This window comes from Macrobrachium nipponense, chromosome 28 (assembly GCF_015104395.2).
Source record: "Macrobrachium nipponense isolate FS-2020 chromosome 28, ASM1510439v2, whole genome shotgun sequence".
NCBI lineage: Eukaryota > Metazoa > Arthropoda > Malacostraca > Decapoda > Palaemonidae > Macrobrachium > Macrobrachium nipponense.
In genome coordinates, this window is record NC_087217.1 from 19936839 (window position 1) to 19950997 (window position 14159).

A 14159-nucleotide genomic window follows, 5' to 3' on the forward strand; every position below is an offset into this window, starting at 1 on the left:
TCTTGAAATTAATGTTATTATGTTTCCCACACCCAAATTACTTACGGAATCCTTTTTTTTTATTAACTTAACCTAACCCAAGCTAACATAACCTAAAGGGGTGTGGCAGAATAACCGGGGTTGGTGCAATACTATTATACGTCTTCGGGACTTTGCCGACGGGAAACGCACCATCTGTCACTTCGACGCAATTTTTACTAATACTTCAGTCGGATCGGATAAAACAAAAAGAAGTATGATATTCACCAAGAAATGCAATACAAATGAAAATGTGAATGTTAGTCATTAAGGAAATATGACGTTGCGTAACACAAGATATAAATAAAGGGGGATCTTAATCTGTTTTATGAATCAGACGGAATAAGTTTGTCGCTTAGTGAGTCGTGTAGGTGGATTTGTGTCTGAGAATACGTGGAAATATCGAGGAATAACTCAGCTCAGGGAAGAAAGTTTACTCAGTGAGGGAAAACTCAACCATATCTGTAAAACTAATTAATCTTACAAAGCAGAGGACTGTCAGTGGAACATAAGTAGTAACCAGTAGAAATGTTTTGCAGGATAAAAACTAAAGGAGAGAAAAAGGCATAAATTGAATGTCAACTACATAAATTTTTATAATAAGTTGGTCAAAATGCAGAGTTCTTCGTTTAGATAAGTGTTCTTAATCTATGAGAAAACAAAGCCATGCCGAAGTGTAAAGCTTTGATATATCATTTTAAAAACTGCTGACAATTTACATATGGATAAATAAGGTCAAGTCGCCGACCCATAGTTGACCAGAGATTCGAGATACACAAAGTGAAGTCACCAACCCGTAGGTTGACCAGAGATTCAAGAGAGTTATTTTATTGGGTAATCAGAGAACGAAGAAAGAAATTCGTCTAAACTTTTTGATCATCCACTTTTCCCATTCTAATTTCGTCAGATGGCGCTCTTACTCACCTGGGAATATGCTAATGATCGGCAGGTGAACATTCATTTTAAAAAATGACGTGTTTCTGCGCCAATTGAGACGTTAGGCCTCGTCTTAAAAGTAGTGTGATAGGTTCTCATTCGATGAAACAGGAAACATCAATGAGGCTTCTTAAAAAGTTCTTATACATCATAACTTTGTTCAGAGGCTTTAGTAAGATGTTGGGTGAGATATAGAAGTGCAGTTTTCAATTAAGATTAAACATATAGCAAGTCTTTCAATAGTCAACAATGGAAAAGTGTTCTGATTTATGTAAGCCAGCGCTCACAAAGAGAGCAAAAAGAGTAATGATTGGACCTTTAGAGTAAACAGTCATCAGCTATAAAAGAATTTTGATTAATTAAAATAAATAGATGAATTAAAAAAGAAAACCAATAATAATAGAAGGACTGCAGTGCCGTCATTTTTCGCTCTGTGGCAACTAGGTGTCGATCGTAAATAAAATATCAGCATCGACCGCAGTGCCATCAGTGAGCGGCGACGTTTGACCGTTGCTGAGCAATGATGAATGCAGACCATTTTACTTGGTCTTTCCAGTAGTCTTTCCAGTGAACTTCTATTGATTTCGTTTGTACCGGCTGTAGCCAGTTGCGAAAAACTGGAAAGTAGTTACACAGCGATCATAGTTACTTAGTGATGAGTGGGCTCCATTTAGATTTTTAGGTTAAGTGTTCCGTGAAAGGCTATAGTTTCCAGGCAATGTCGTGTCGCTGGGAAAGCTCAGAATGTACCAGTTTATGATTTAAAATTCAAGTTACGATTTAGGCAGCACAGTAGTACGTTCAACAGAAATTCAATGGATTTGGGCGTTGTTTGATTTATTTTCTAGACAACAAAGGATGGCATCATAAAACGTACTCTTCCTTATATTTTGAGTTACCTCCTATAGTTAAAAGACTTACTATTTTAAAAATGCTTGGATACGGTGCGCGTGTTATATACATAGTGTGATGTTAGATAGTTGGTAATGTAGTCATTGTAAACATTGATTGTATTTTGTAAAATTGCGTTGCATTAGCTCCTGATTACTCCCCTTTTAGATGGAGTATAATTTATTCATACGCTTTGGCAATTATAAGTGAATCGATTGGGAATACTAGCACTTAAGATACAAATTGCGCGTGCACTCTACGTCAAAGATACGTCATTTTTGTGGCAATCTAGGTTTGCGTGTTCTGTCGAATGTGTGAAAAACCTCAGACTTCAAAACCTGACTGCATGTCACCTTATTCCAATTGGTGGTTTGGCGCAGCAAAGAGCCCACACGAGAAATAGCGTGACAGTAATAACCTGAGACAGGGTTAGTTAGCAATTAAGGGCTATAGTGACCAATGCGCGCGACATTTTGTCGAAACTTGATTTAAACGACTTTCAAGCAATGAAGCAATGTTCCATACTCTTGGTCTTGGGCTAATGACTGACGTTGTATATCTTCAGTTGAATCTAACAGCGACAGTTTGAACAGTAATGAACTACAAAGAATTAATGAAATGCTATGACTCGCCATCCATATGTATTCGTAATGAACTACAAAGAATTTGGGAAACGCTATGACTCGCCATCAGTATGTATTCGTAATGAACTACAAAGAATTAGGGAAACGCTATGACTCGCCATCAATATGTATTCGTAAAGAACTAAAAAGAATTTGGGAAACGCTATGACTCGCCATCAGTATGTATTCGTAATGAACTACAAAGAATTAGGGAAACGCTATGACTCGCCATCAATATGTATTCGTAAAGAACTAAAAAGAATTTGGGAAACGCTATGACTCGCCATCAATATGTATTCGTAATGAACTACAAAGAATTGGGGAAACGCTATGACTCGCCATCAATATGTATTTGTAATGAATTACAAAGAATTAGGGAAACGCTATGACTCGCTATCTATTTGTATTCCAAATGCATCTTTTTCGAACGCTGGCGGTGATTTAAAAGTTAAAAATAAAAAAAGTCATAGCGTCCACTGGCATTATTAACAAATATCCTTTGACATTTGTTTGCGAGTTTTTCTTGTATTGACAACTAGCTCTCCCCGCAACTTGTTTACAAATGTAATGTTTACGGTTGCAGCCTTTATTTCTGATGTTTTTATTCGTCCCGAATTTTGTTGGGCGTTGTTTAAATTTCAATCTGCGTTTGAAGTTCGTTTGAAAAAAAAATTTCTTTCATGAATTATCCTGTTTAAAAAGAAATTATTTTTCTTACAGTTCCCTATTCCCGATGTCGGGTATTACAGTTTATTCCAGAGAAAAAAAAATGCGAATGAGTAGAATTTTAAAATTTAATCATTAGTTGCCTCTTCCGTCAGAAAAGATCAAAACATATGTGTTTATAATCAAGTACTGATATTGCTTTGGCCTTCATTCTTCATGACGTCAGATTCCCGCTTGCATTAGACTGCTAATGGCTTTTATAATTCTTAGCGAAGTTTTGTCTTTTTTATGTTAATAATGTGTGTGTCTAATGAAAGGAGCCCATAAAAACGCAAAAACATAGAAAGTAAGTTTCTAAAATATACTACTTACTTTCTATATTTTGGATTTTTTATGGGCTCATTTTAGTAGATGGAATTCTTTTGTAACAGAATATTTTAACCAGACATACATACACACACACACACACACACATATATATTATATATATATATATATATATATATATATATATATATATATATATATATATCATGTGTGTATGCATGAAAAACGGAGTTGCATAGCTTATCTTAAATACAAACAAAATTAATTTTCGGTATCAGGAAGGATATCCTTTAACTTTCCAATACAGTCATAATTTTACGCGATTCGCTAAAAGATTTCCGTATAAATTTTTCATTGATATGATTAGCTGTGAATAAAAGTAACTCCTCGTAATTTTTGTCATGCATTGGCCGATTGTGCACGCAGATCGAACTTTAGAGTAAAATTTCTCAAGATAATAATGTAGGTCATGTTGATCAAGATAATAATGTAGGTCATGTTGATCAAGATAATAATGTAGGTCATGTTGATCAAGATAATAATGTAGGTCATGTTGATCAAGATAATAATGAAGGTCATGTTGATCAAGATAATAATGTAGGTCTTGTTGATCAGGCTCAAAGTAACGACTTATACTCCATGAACAGAAGCCACTCGGTCAATGCCGAAGGGACACCTTTGTTTGAGTAACATGTGAATATTGAAATTGACCTTAGACTCTTAAATCCATGGTATATGAGATTGTTATTATTATTTCGTAAAGATTCACGGAAAAAGTCATTATATCACCATCTTGACGAAACGAGGTAAAAGAATGTTATCCATATTTGTATCGTGTTCCATATAAAGAAAATATGTATATTTATATTTTCCTTTACGCATTACTTAAACCCCAACAAAGTTCTAATGGAATACATACTATATGAATGTGTATACATATATATATGTTTTTTTTTTTTACTTTAGGCTGATAGGTAAATAAATGGTTGTATTTTTCACTTTTCACTTAGAATGAATTATGTAAAAGGTTGTCTGTAACACTTAATAACAATGCCACTATCTTAATTATTATCAATACAATTATGTAAACGGTTGTCTGTAACACTTAATAACAATGCCACTATCTTAATTATTATCAATACAACCATTGCAAATACAATGACCGCCGTGCAGCTAAATTGGAGGAAGTGATAACGATGGATATGTAGTTTTTTTTTTTTACATGCTTATCCAGATCAGTATGTGTTTACAATAATAACATCACAATTAAGATAAGGCGATATGTTGTTTGTTTATTTGTTCTTCACCTTGTGATTATATCTACATCATTGGCGACTATTTGTTTGTGTGTGTGTGAGAGAGAGAGAGAGAGAGAGAGAGAGAGAGAGAGAGAGAGAGAGAGAGAGAGAGTTGGTATTAAGTTTTAACCCCATAGATATTCAAGCGGCTCATTAACCAACCGCATTTGACAATTCCTGGAGGTCCTCCTCAAAGAACTAAAAAGGCCCAACGTTGTATAAGCTGGTTAATCGGACGACCTGCGGTCAAAAATAAAACATTTACTGACAGTTTTTAACCATTTTTATTACTTATTTATCATAAATGTTTTCTTGAGAAAAATTGAGCTAGAATTTTTATAATTTTTATTATTAAATTTTAATTTTATTTTGTCTTTTTTTTGCGTGAGTTCAATTAATATTTGCTCAGTTTACATAAGAATGATGATCATGGTCTTTCAACTGTATATTCTGGTAGCCTGAGTTCGCTTCCCGCTGCCCGCTGCTCCCAGAGGAATTTATTTCGTGTGATCAGAAATTCATTTCTAGATATATGTGGTTCTGATCCCGCAATAAGATGTAGGTCCCGTCGCTAAGTAACCAATTGGTAATTAAAAATATAATCCTTCGGGCCAGCCCTAGGAGAGATGTTAGTCAGCTCAGTGGTCTGGTGAAGGTAAGATATATTTAACTTTGCAATAAAACATTTGTAGCTAGGTTGCGTTCAAAATTTAAGATAGATAAGTTTGAAAGTTTCAACGATATTTAGTAAAACAAATAGAGGATTAAATCTAGGACGGTATTTGAAGCTGAGGGATGAATAATCTTTAGCAAGGCCTTATTGAATTCTCTGGAACTTTATAATTGTTCAGAGTAAATAGAAAAATCGAAGAAATAAATACTGAGTCTTTTGAAGATATAAATATCGATGGTGGTCAGTATATTCACTGAATTCTTACTGAAACATTCAACTCTAATTTCAGTTCTTTTTGAGGTATCATATTTCGATTTCAGTGTCAGTGATTTCGCGGGAAAAATACTTCATGCTCATAAATTTTATCAGAAATCTTGACGCGCAGATTTCCGACTGTATTATTAATAAAAAACACTATTCTGCAGTTTTTTTTAAGCCTCCCTAAAAAATATGAAAAGTATTTCCCCTTGAGCTGGCAAGTACTACCATAGATAAAAGGAGAGATTTAAAGGTCATGTAATTCCCACTTGTATGTGAAAACATTAAAATAGCAAGCGTTACAGAGCGCATAATAAACCTTAACGGTCTGATGCAAGCGGCAGTGTACCATAGCGAGCCTAAAAGGGCAGAAGAATTAGTCATCGGAATTATTCCCGTACAACCTTCGGCTGAAAAGCGGGACGGACCTCCGAAATGAAGGAGCGTAATTCCGTCGTTTCGTAAGTTTCATCTAAGTACCAACTCATCAAGTCAGTTTAGCTAAGCTGATAAGCTTTGTTGTCTCTCAGCATAACCCTCGTTAATAATTCATGGCGGAACATTATCGTCATATCTCGTTCGGGTATAAATTTCGAGCCCCAATTCGAGGGCTCTTTCCCAAGTTTGGTTGATTGTTGGAGAGGCAGATCGTCGAGATACGCATGTAGACATATACATACCCAGTGTAGCACGAAGGAACACGTACTTGAGAATATCCTTACCGTGGATTTCACGAAGGAACACGTATTTAAGAATATCCTTACCGTGCACTTGAGGACATATACATACGTGTATACATACTTATGCTGTGAGCTGTAAATGCAACTGTATGCCTTCCCCTGTTGAGAAGGGTCTCCAGAATGCGTTCAGCCTTTAAAATCTCAAGGAAAAGACAAAAACTGCCGTTTTGTTCATTTATCTTTATGCCAGTAGCTGTTTCAGCCATTGACTCAAGGGATATCGTCTAGAAAATCTTATAAGCAAAATTTTCAAAGATGTATTATTTCAATAACTTGTTCATAAATACAGCAGAGATTAAGTTTAATTGTAGTTTGAGTCAGTGTCGAATGATATCCGCTCGTCTGGATACTTTTAGTTCATACACTCGTTTTTATACTCATAGTTCGAATAAGTTAAGTATATCTTAGTTTAACCAGACCACTGAGCTGATTAACAGCTCTCATAGGGCTGGCCCGAAGGATTAGATATTTTTACGTGTCTAGGAAACAATCAGTTACTTAGCAACGGGACCTACAGCTTATTGTGGGATCCGAACCACATCGAGAAATGAATTTCTATCACCGGGAATAAATTCCTCTGAATCCGCGTTGGCAGAGCCGGGAATCGAACCCGGACCCTGAGATCGGAAGACGAGCACGTTACCGACTCGTCCAACGAAGAGCTGTTATAGTTCGTATTCGAATTAAAAAAAAAAAAAAAAACGTGTTTAGCGTTGAGACCTTACTTTAACGGGCAACAAACCGTTCCAATTTGGGGCAAGCGGCAACGTGTCCTAGTAAGTCCTAGTAAGCCTGAGGAACGAGTTCTTATAAAGGAAAAAACTCATTTATGGGATTTGTGTGCTTCGTTCCCTCAGAAATCCTGCGACTCTTAACCTTTGGAACGCCCCACCCTCTGAGGTCTAGAATGCGGCGCTCTCTCTCTCTCTCTCTGCCTTTAAGGAGAGTTTCTGGTTTTTTCTTTTGTATTTTCATAACCCAGACTGAATATTTGGAGGTTATGCGCTTTCATTATTCTATTTTTCTGTATTTCATCTTTTTTTTATATACATATGGTCACTGAGTTCTGTAAAGCGTGATATGCAAGTTTTACTGTTTTAAGGCTTGGTCTGTCGTAATATGTACACAATTTAAATGATCATGATAACGGTAAAACAAGATTTCTGTGATAAACAAGACTGTAATTGTTTGAAATAGGACCTCTTCACCCGAATTTGTATTAGGATTATATATATATATATCTATATATAAACATAAATACATATAAACGTATGTGTATTTATGTTCACACTTACATGCATACATCGATACATACATACATATGTAAGTGTGTATATTTGTGTGTGTGTATGTGTATAAATATATATATATATATATATATATTTATATAGAATAGTGTGTATGTGTAGTGTGTGGAAAGTGAGAGAGGACGGATAAGAAGGAGGGAAATAGATAAAATCAGTATAATTCTCAAAAAGAAGTATTACTGTATTAACAGAGTAGTAGAATCCTCTCTCTCTCTCTCTCTCTCTCTCTCTCTCTCTCCTCTCTCTCTCTCTCTCTCTCTCTCCCTCCTTTTCCTTTTGCTTAATTGGAGGTGTAAGAATCTCTAAAGAAATATTTTAATTGGCTTACTGTTCGAAAGTTATCTCTTGCTATGAAAACTTGTTATGCGTTCTACCGTATATCAAGATGAAAATGAATCTTAACCTTCCTTTTATAGAAGAATTATTCATTTATCTGTATCTGAATGTTGACCAATCCATGGTGTCTATGAAGGATCCAGTACCTAGGATAAGAATTTCAAAAGGTCTTACCTCATAAGTGCTCAGAATTGTGAAGGTTCCATTATACAAGAATAATACAAACCTCCGAAGGATTCCTTTACAAATCATCCCACACAGAAGTCAGAATGTTCCTAGACAAGGAATCGTACGAGATTCAAAAGATTTTCTCCGTTGTGAATCCGTACACAACGACTTCAAAGAATATAGATAAGTATCTAACAATTGACTGTTATCTTTACTTAATTAGATTTATTCTAACCCTGGGATTCCTTACAAATCATCCCACACTGAAGTCAGAAGGTTCCTTGACAAGGAATCATACGAGATTCGAAAGATTCCCCGCTTGGTGAATTCGTACACAACGACTTCAAAGAGTATAGATAAGTATCTGACAATTAATTGTTATCTTAATTAATTAAATTTATTCAAACGCGAATTACCTCATTCCAACAAATTCGTTTAAGCAGAGGAATCATAAGGTTAAGGTTCATCTTTGGAAGCGAGATGTAACAGTACAAGCCAAAGTATATAGAAAATGGGAAATATATAGAAAATGGGTTCTAGTATATACTTTGGCTCAAGCGAACCGTTGGCTATGGGCTCACCCCTCGCGTATAGTCTGATTAAACCTCTCTGGGTGAAATCACAAGAAAAGGTATACAGTTCGTAATTGCAGTGAACCTAAACATTTCTTTCAGTTTGATTTTCCAGCTCCCCCTTAAATCGGATTTGTCTTAGAAACTTCTCTGGGCGATTTGCTCAAAGGACTTTCCCCGTTGCAAGCCTCTCTCTCTCTCTCTCTCTCTCTCTCTCTCTCTCTCTCTCTCTCTCTCTCTCTCTCTCTCAGAAAAACAGAAATATATTTAGAAATACATTATTAAAATTCCCTCTCTCCCTCTCTTTCTGAGAGACATTTATTTATATGATAAAGATTCTCTCTCTCTCTCTCTCTCTCTCTCTCTCTCTCTCTCTCTCTCTCTCTCAGAAAAACAGAAATATATTTAGATATACATTATTAAAATTCCCTCTCTCCCTCTCTTTCTGAGAGACATTTATTTATATAATAAAGATTATTTCTCTCTCTCTCTCTCTCTCTCTCTCTCTCTCTCTCTCTCTCTCTCTCTCTCTCTCTCTCTCACAGAAAAACAGAAATCTATTTATACATACATTATTAGAATTCCCTCTCTCCCTCTCTTTTTTAGAGACGTTTATTTATATAACAAAGATTATTTATGTTTCTTTCTCACAGTTATTAACATATATATGCATGAAATGCACTCACTTCTACAAGTTATTTTGGGGGTTAATGAAACTCACAATAGGCCCGACATTGACTGATTTATGGGACATAATAATTGTCTTCGCTCGGTACATATTAATTGGCTTCGCTCTTTCTCGATTTATTGTAAGTTATTTAGTGTGTCAAATACCAGCTTCACTGAGTTCAGTGTTTCTATCTAATACTAAGAGTAAATTGATTCTTTTCTTGCATTTATAAAACTATCATAATTTATTTCCCTCTTAATCCCAAAGGGATTTTTTTATCACCCCAAGACCGATCTCCCTTGTAATATGGAATTTGCAAATTTATAAAAACTAAAAATGTTCGTTACATAGAATTTAACAGCAAAATATTTACAAAACTCAAGAGTTTCATTATATACAATTTAATATCAATTTATTTTTCAAAACTCACTCAAGGGTTTCTTTAAATAGAGTTTAACAGCAAAATGTACACAAAACTTAAGTTCTTTGTATAGAATTTTACAACAAAATTTTCACAAAGAGGTTCTTTACGTAAAAAAGAAATCTATAGAGACATATAGAATTCTTGTTGCACAGGAAGTTTTCAGAATTGTAAAAGTTTTCACAGAGAGTCATAAAAAATTCAAAAGGTATTTTCGCTTAATATACACGAAATGCAACAGATTCAATACAGTTTGAAACTTTAAACAAACGTTTTTCAATAGCAAATGAATTTAGTATATATTTTATGCTAAGCGAATCAGCACAACCAGACGTAATCTTTGAAGGGATCGAATATTCAGAATACGTCATTAGAAGCGGCTAAACACAGAAGCGGACCCGCTTCATTAAGTGGGAGACCTTCGCTTCCCGCTTCCGAAATTATTATAAAAGGTCCCCAATACGTAATTGCAGCGGACTTTAAAAAAAAAAATAATAAAAAGCTTTCATTTGGTTCTGATCCCATTTCAATCGGATTTGACTGAGAAACTCCGCTCTCTCTCTCTCTCTCTCTCTCTCTCTCTCTCTCTCTCTCTCTCTCTCTCTCTCTCTCTCACACTTTCACTGATATATTTCAAACGTTACCAGAACTTTCAAGGAAGGAACTTAGTGGTCTGATGCTGGCATGAGCTGCAGTAGGTTACAATGAGACCCAAGAGCCCTACTGAATTCTATCCCAGTAGTATAAGCTTATAGAGCATGAAGTTTGTATCTTTTGAGTATACGTGCAATCTTCTTTGCTAAAAGCTATGAATACTGTTATGATACTTACCTTAAAATTCATCATATACCCTATGGCATTTATATTAAAATCCATCATTTACCCCCTGGTATTAACCTTAAAAGTCATCATATACCTCATGGTATTTTAAAATCCATCTTATACCCTGTGGTATTTACCTTAAAATCCATTATGTACCCTGTGGTAATTACCTTAAAATTACGTTAAAATCTGCCATATATCACATACCCTGTGGTATTTACCTTAAAAACCATCATAAACCCTGTGGCAATTACCTTAAAATCCGTCATATACCCTGTGGTAATTACTTAATATGTCTCATACCCGGTGTTAAATACCTTAAGATCCACCATATGCCCTGTGGTATTTACCCTGAAATCTGGCATGTACCCTGTGTATATACCATAAAAACCATTATGTACCCTTTAGTATACTGTAAAATCAGTCATATACCCTGTGGCGTTCACCTTGAAATCCATCCTGTACCCTGTGGTATTTTCCTTAAAATCTGCCATGTACCCTGTGGTATATTCCTTAAAAAGAAATACGATTTATTGAGGAATTACTTTTCACTACACTCTTGCGTTATTAGAAGGTTTAGATCTGGGAAATGGTGTGAACAGAGCAATCATTATTTTAGCAAGTTTTCTTTAACGACAAACTAATGAGAGAGGCTATCGTAGAAACAAGCGAACTTCTTTGGTTGTGAGGCATAATTAATTGCCACAGTATAACCTTTGGAAATTGCTTTTGCAGACTTCAAATAAAAAATTGTTTTGAGTGTTTTTTTTTATGCTCTACTTCAGATGTTGGATGTATATGTTATTATATAATATGTATACTGTGTAGGTATGTATACTATATATTATATACAAATGTACATATTAAAATAATAGGCTTAGCAATTTCTTCCCTTTTTCTCTATATTTCCCATCCTTTCGTTTCATCCTTTGAATTGCATCCCCCATTCGTTACTTCCTTTAATCCTATCCCCTTCATTATATATTATATATAATACAAATGTATATATAAAAATAATAAGCTTGTCAATTTCTTCCCCTTTTCTCTTTATTTCACATCCTTTCGTTCCATCCTTTGAATTGCATCCCCACCCCCCCCCAATTCGTTACTTCCTTTAATCCTATCCCCTACCTCGCTATATCTTTCCGTTCTCACTTTCATCCCAAAGTCTCCTCCTCCTCCTCCTCGTCCTCGGTATCAGATACCAAATATGAGCAATTTTCGAATAGACCCAACCCGAACAGCCGAAGCCCAAAATGTGAGAGGTCATACGCTGATGAATATTCGAACCCCCAAAGAGAACAATGTCTTATGCAAGGCGAAAGTAAGGAGGAATTTTAGTGTTGTCATTGTTGTTGCTTCTGGATTGAAATTTGTTCCTCCCTCCACTCTCCACCCAACCCCCCCCCCCCCTCCCCCCTCCCCTCCCACCTTTTTGTGTGTGTGTGTTTGTAAATTCATGAAGGAGGTAGGTTTACATACCGCTAAGTGAGACAGTATAGAAGCGTAGAATGAGTGTATTTTTCCTCTCGCTTAATTGAAAACTGCTTCTTTTCATTGGCCTTAATTATGTCTCTTGATACATGCGCTAATAACGAGCGGTTATGGTAAGCTGAGACCAAAAAATTTTTTTCGTTTCTCGTTTGCTGGTGTTCGTTTTGTGAAACTTGGTCTGTGGGTGTGTGTGTGTGTGTGTGTGTGTGTGTGTGTGTGTTTTAAGGGATTGGTCAGGTTTGAAAATAATGAAGATATTGTCCGTTATTTTCCTCCCTTAAGTGAAAAACTTAAGTGAAGAAATTGTTAATGCATTTTTTTATTGACTATATCTTCCTGTGTCCACCTTTGGTTCCATGATAAGCTTCCCTTTTTTATGTGCCTGTGTCTATCTGTCTGTCAGTCTTAGTGTATGCCTATCTGCTCTGAGGATACCCAGAGAGTTATACCACATTATACTTGAAGTTTCAGAGAAGTTCAGTCATATCACAGGACCTTAACTTATGTTCCTAATCGTCCTCATGCTTCCAGGAACTGATTAAGGGAACATGCGATTAGATTGGAGGCATAATCCGGTCGCTGTGGATTTTGAGGTTGAATTTACAATCTCTCTGGAAATTTTGACTTCCAAAAGTTGCTAACTAAAACAACGACTGTTTGTTTTCAAAAATTTTAGTGCCCAGAAGTTGCTAACTAAAACAACGACTGTTTGTTTTCAAAAATTTTAATGTCCAAAAGTTGCTAACTAAAACAACGACTGTTTGTATTCAAAAATTTTAATGTCCAAAAGTTGCTAACTTAAACAACGACTGTTTGTTTTCAAAAATTTTAATGTCCAAAAGTTGTAAACTAAAACAACGACTGTTTGTTTTCAAATTCATTAAAAAGAATTACCAGACAAAAAAGACTTTCTTTTAGATGATTGGAGAAGGGAACTTTCAAGCAGAATACAGACGCCTTTTCACAGGACAGCAAAAGTCACAACGAAACGGATTCCATGAGATGTCAGAAGTGGCAAACTGTTTGACCTCGTAACTTGTTTGAGAGAAGGAACAACAATAACATGCAAATTCCCACGTCATCTCATAAAAAAAGTAGCATCCGGCTAGATGTAGTTATTCTTTTAAGGAAAGGAACAGCAACACTCCAGTCGATAATAAGTAACAATCAGTAATAATTAGTCGGACGCTTTAACTTAGTGAGAGAAAGGAATTGTATCAAATTTGGGACAAAATTTTGCAAGTTATTAATGTATCATGGTCCAAGTCCATGAACCGTAAACTTTCTACCTCTTGGAAGTAATCAGTTTATAATTGCATCAGAAATTCGATTCACGATTTAATGCCAAACCATCCCCCCAATGAAACAGAGTAGCATCCAGATATTGAGTGACTTATTTGGAAAAATGATCGACAGTATTATGAGCAAATCTTGCTTGCAAAAAAAAAAAAAGAAAAAAAGCATGACCTAGGGCAAAGTTCTTCCTCGTTCCAAAACGGCAAGATTAAGCGAAGAGACGCATAAAAGGAACGACCGTTCGATCCCAATAACTTATTTTGGGGAGGAAGATCTGCACAGCCAGCGAGAGCGTCGCTGATCCCTAAAAGGTGGTCTCTCTCGTGTCGCGAAAGTCACATCCAGGCGTCATAAAATCCAAAGCAGAAGAAGAAAAGGCCATTAATGGGTTCTGGTAATGGATCGGTGTAAGCAAGAAAGAACGTGTAATAAGACCCTTGGGAACTGTTTAAGAAAAGTTAAAGAGGATGCAGGGAGATAAGGATGCTGAAGGAGTGGGAGGAGTAGGGAGTGGGAGGGAGGAAAGATGGAAGGGTGTGATGATGAGGTGGATAGAAACTTATGATGAAAAGGAACTGGGGGGGACGAGAGAGGATGGGAGGTATAGAAGACAAAGGTGATGTAAAAATAAACCTTTGAAATT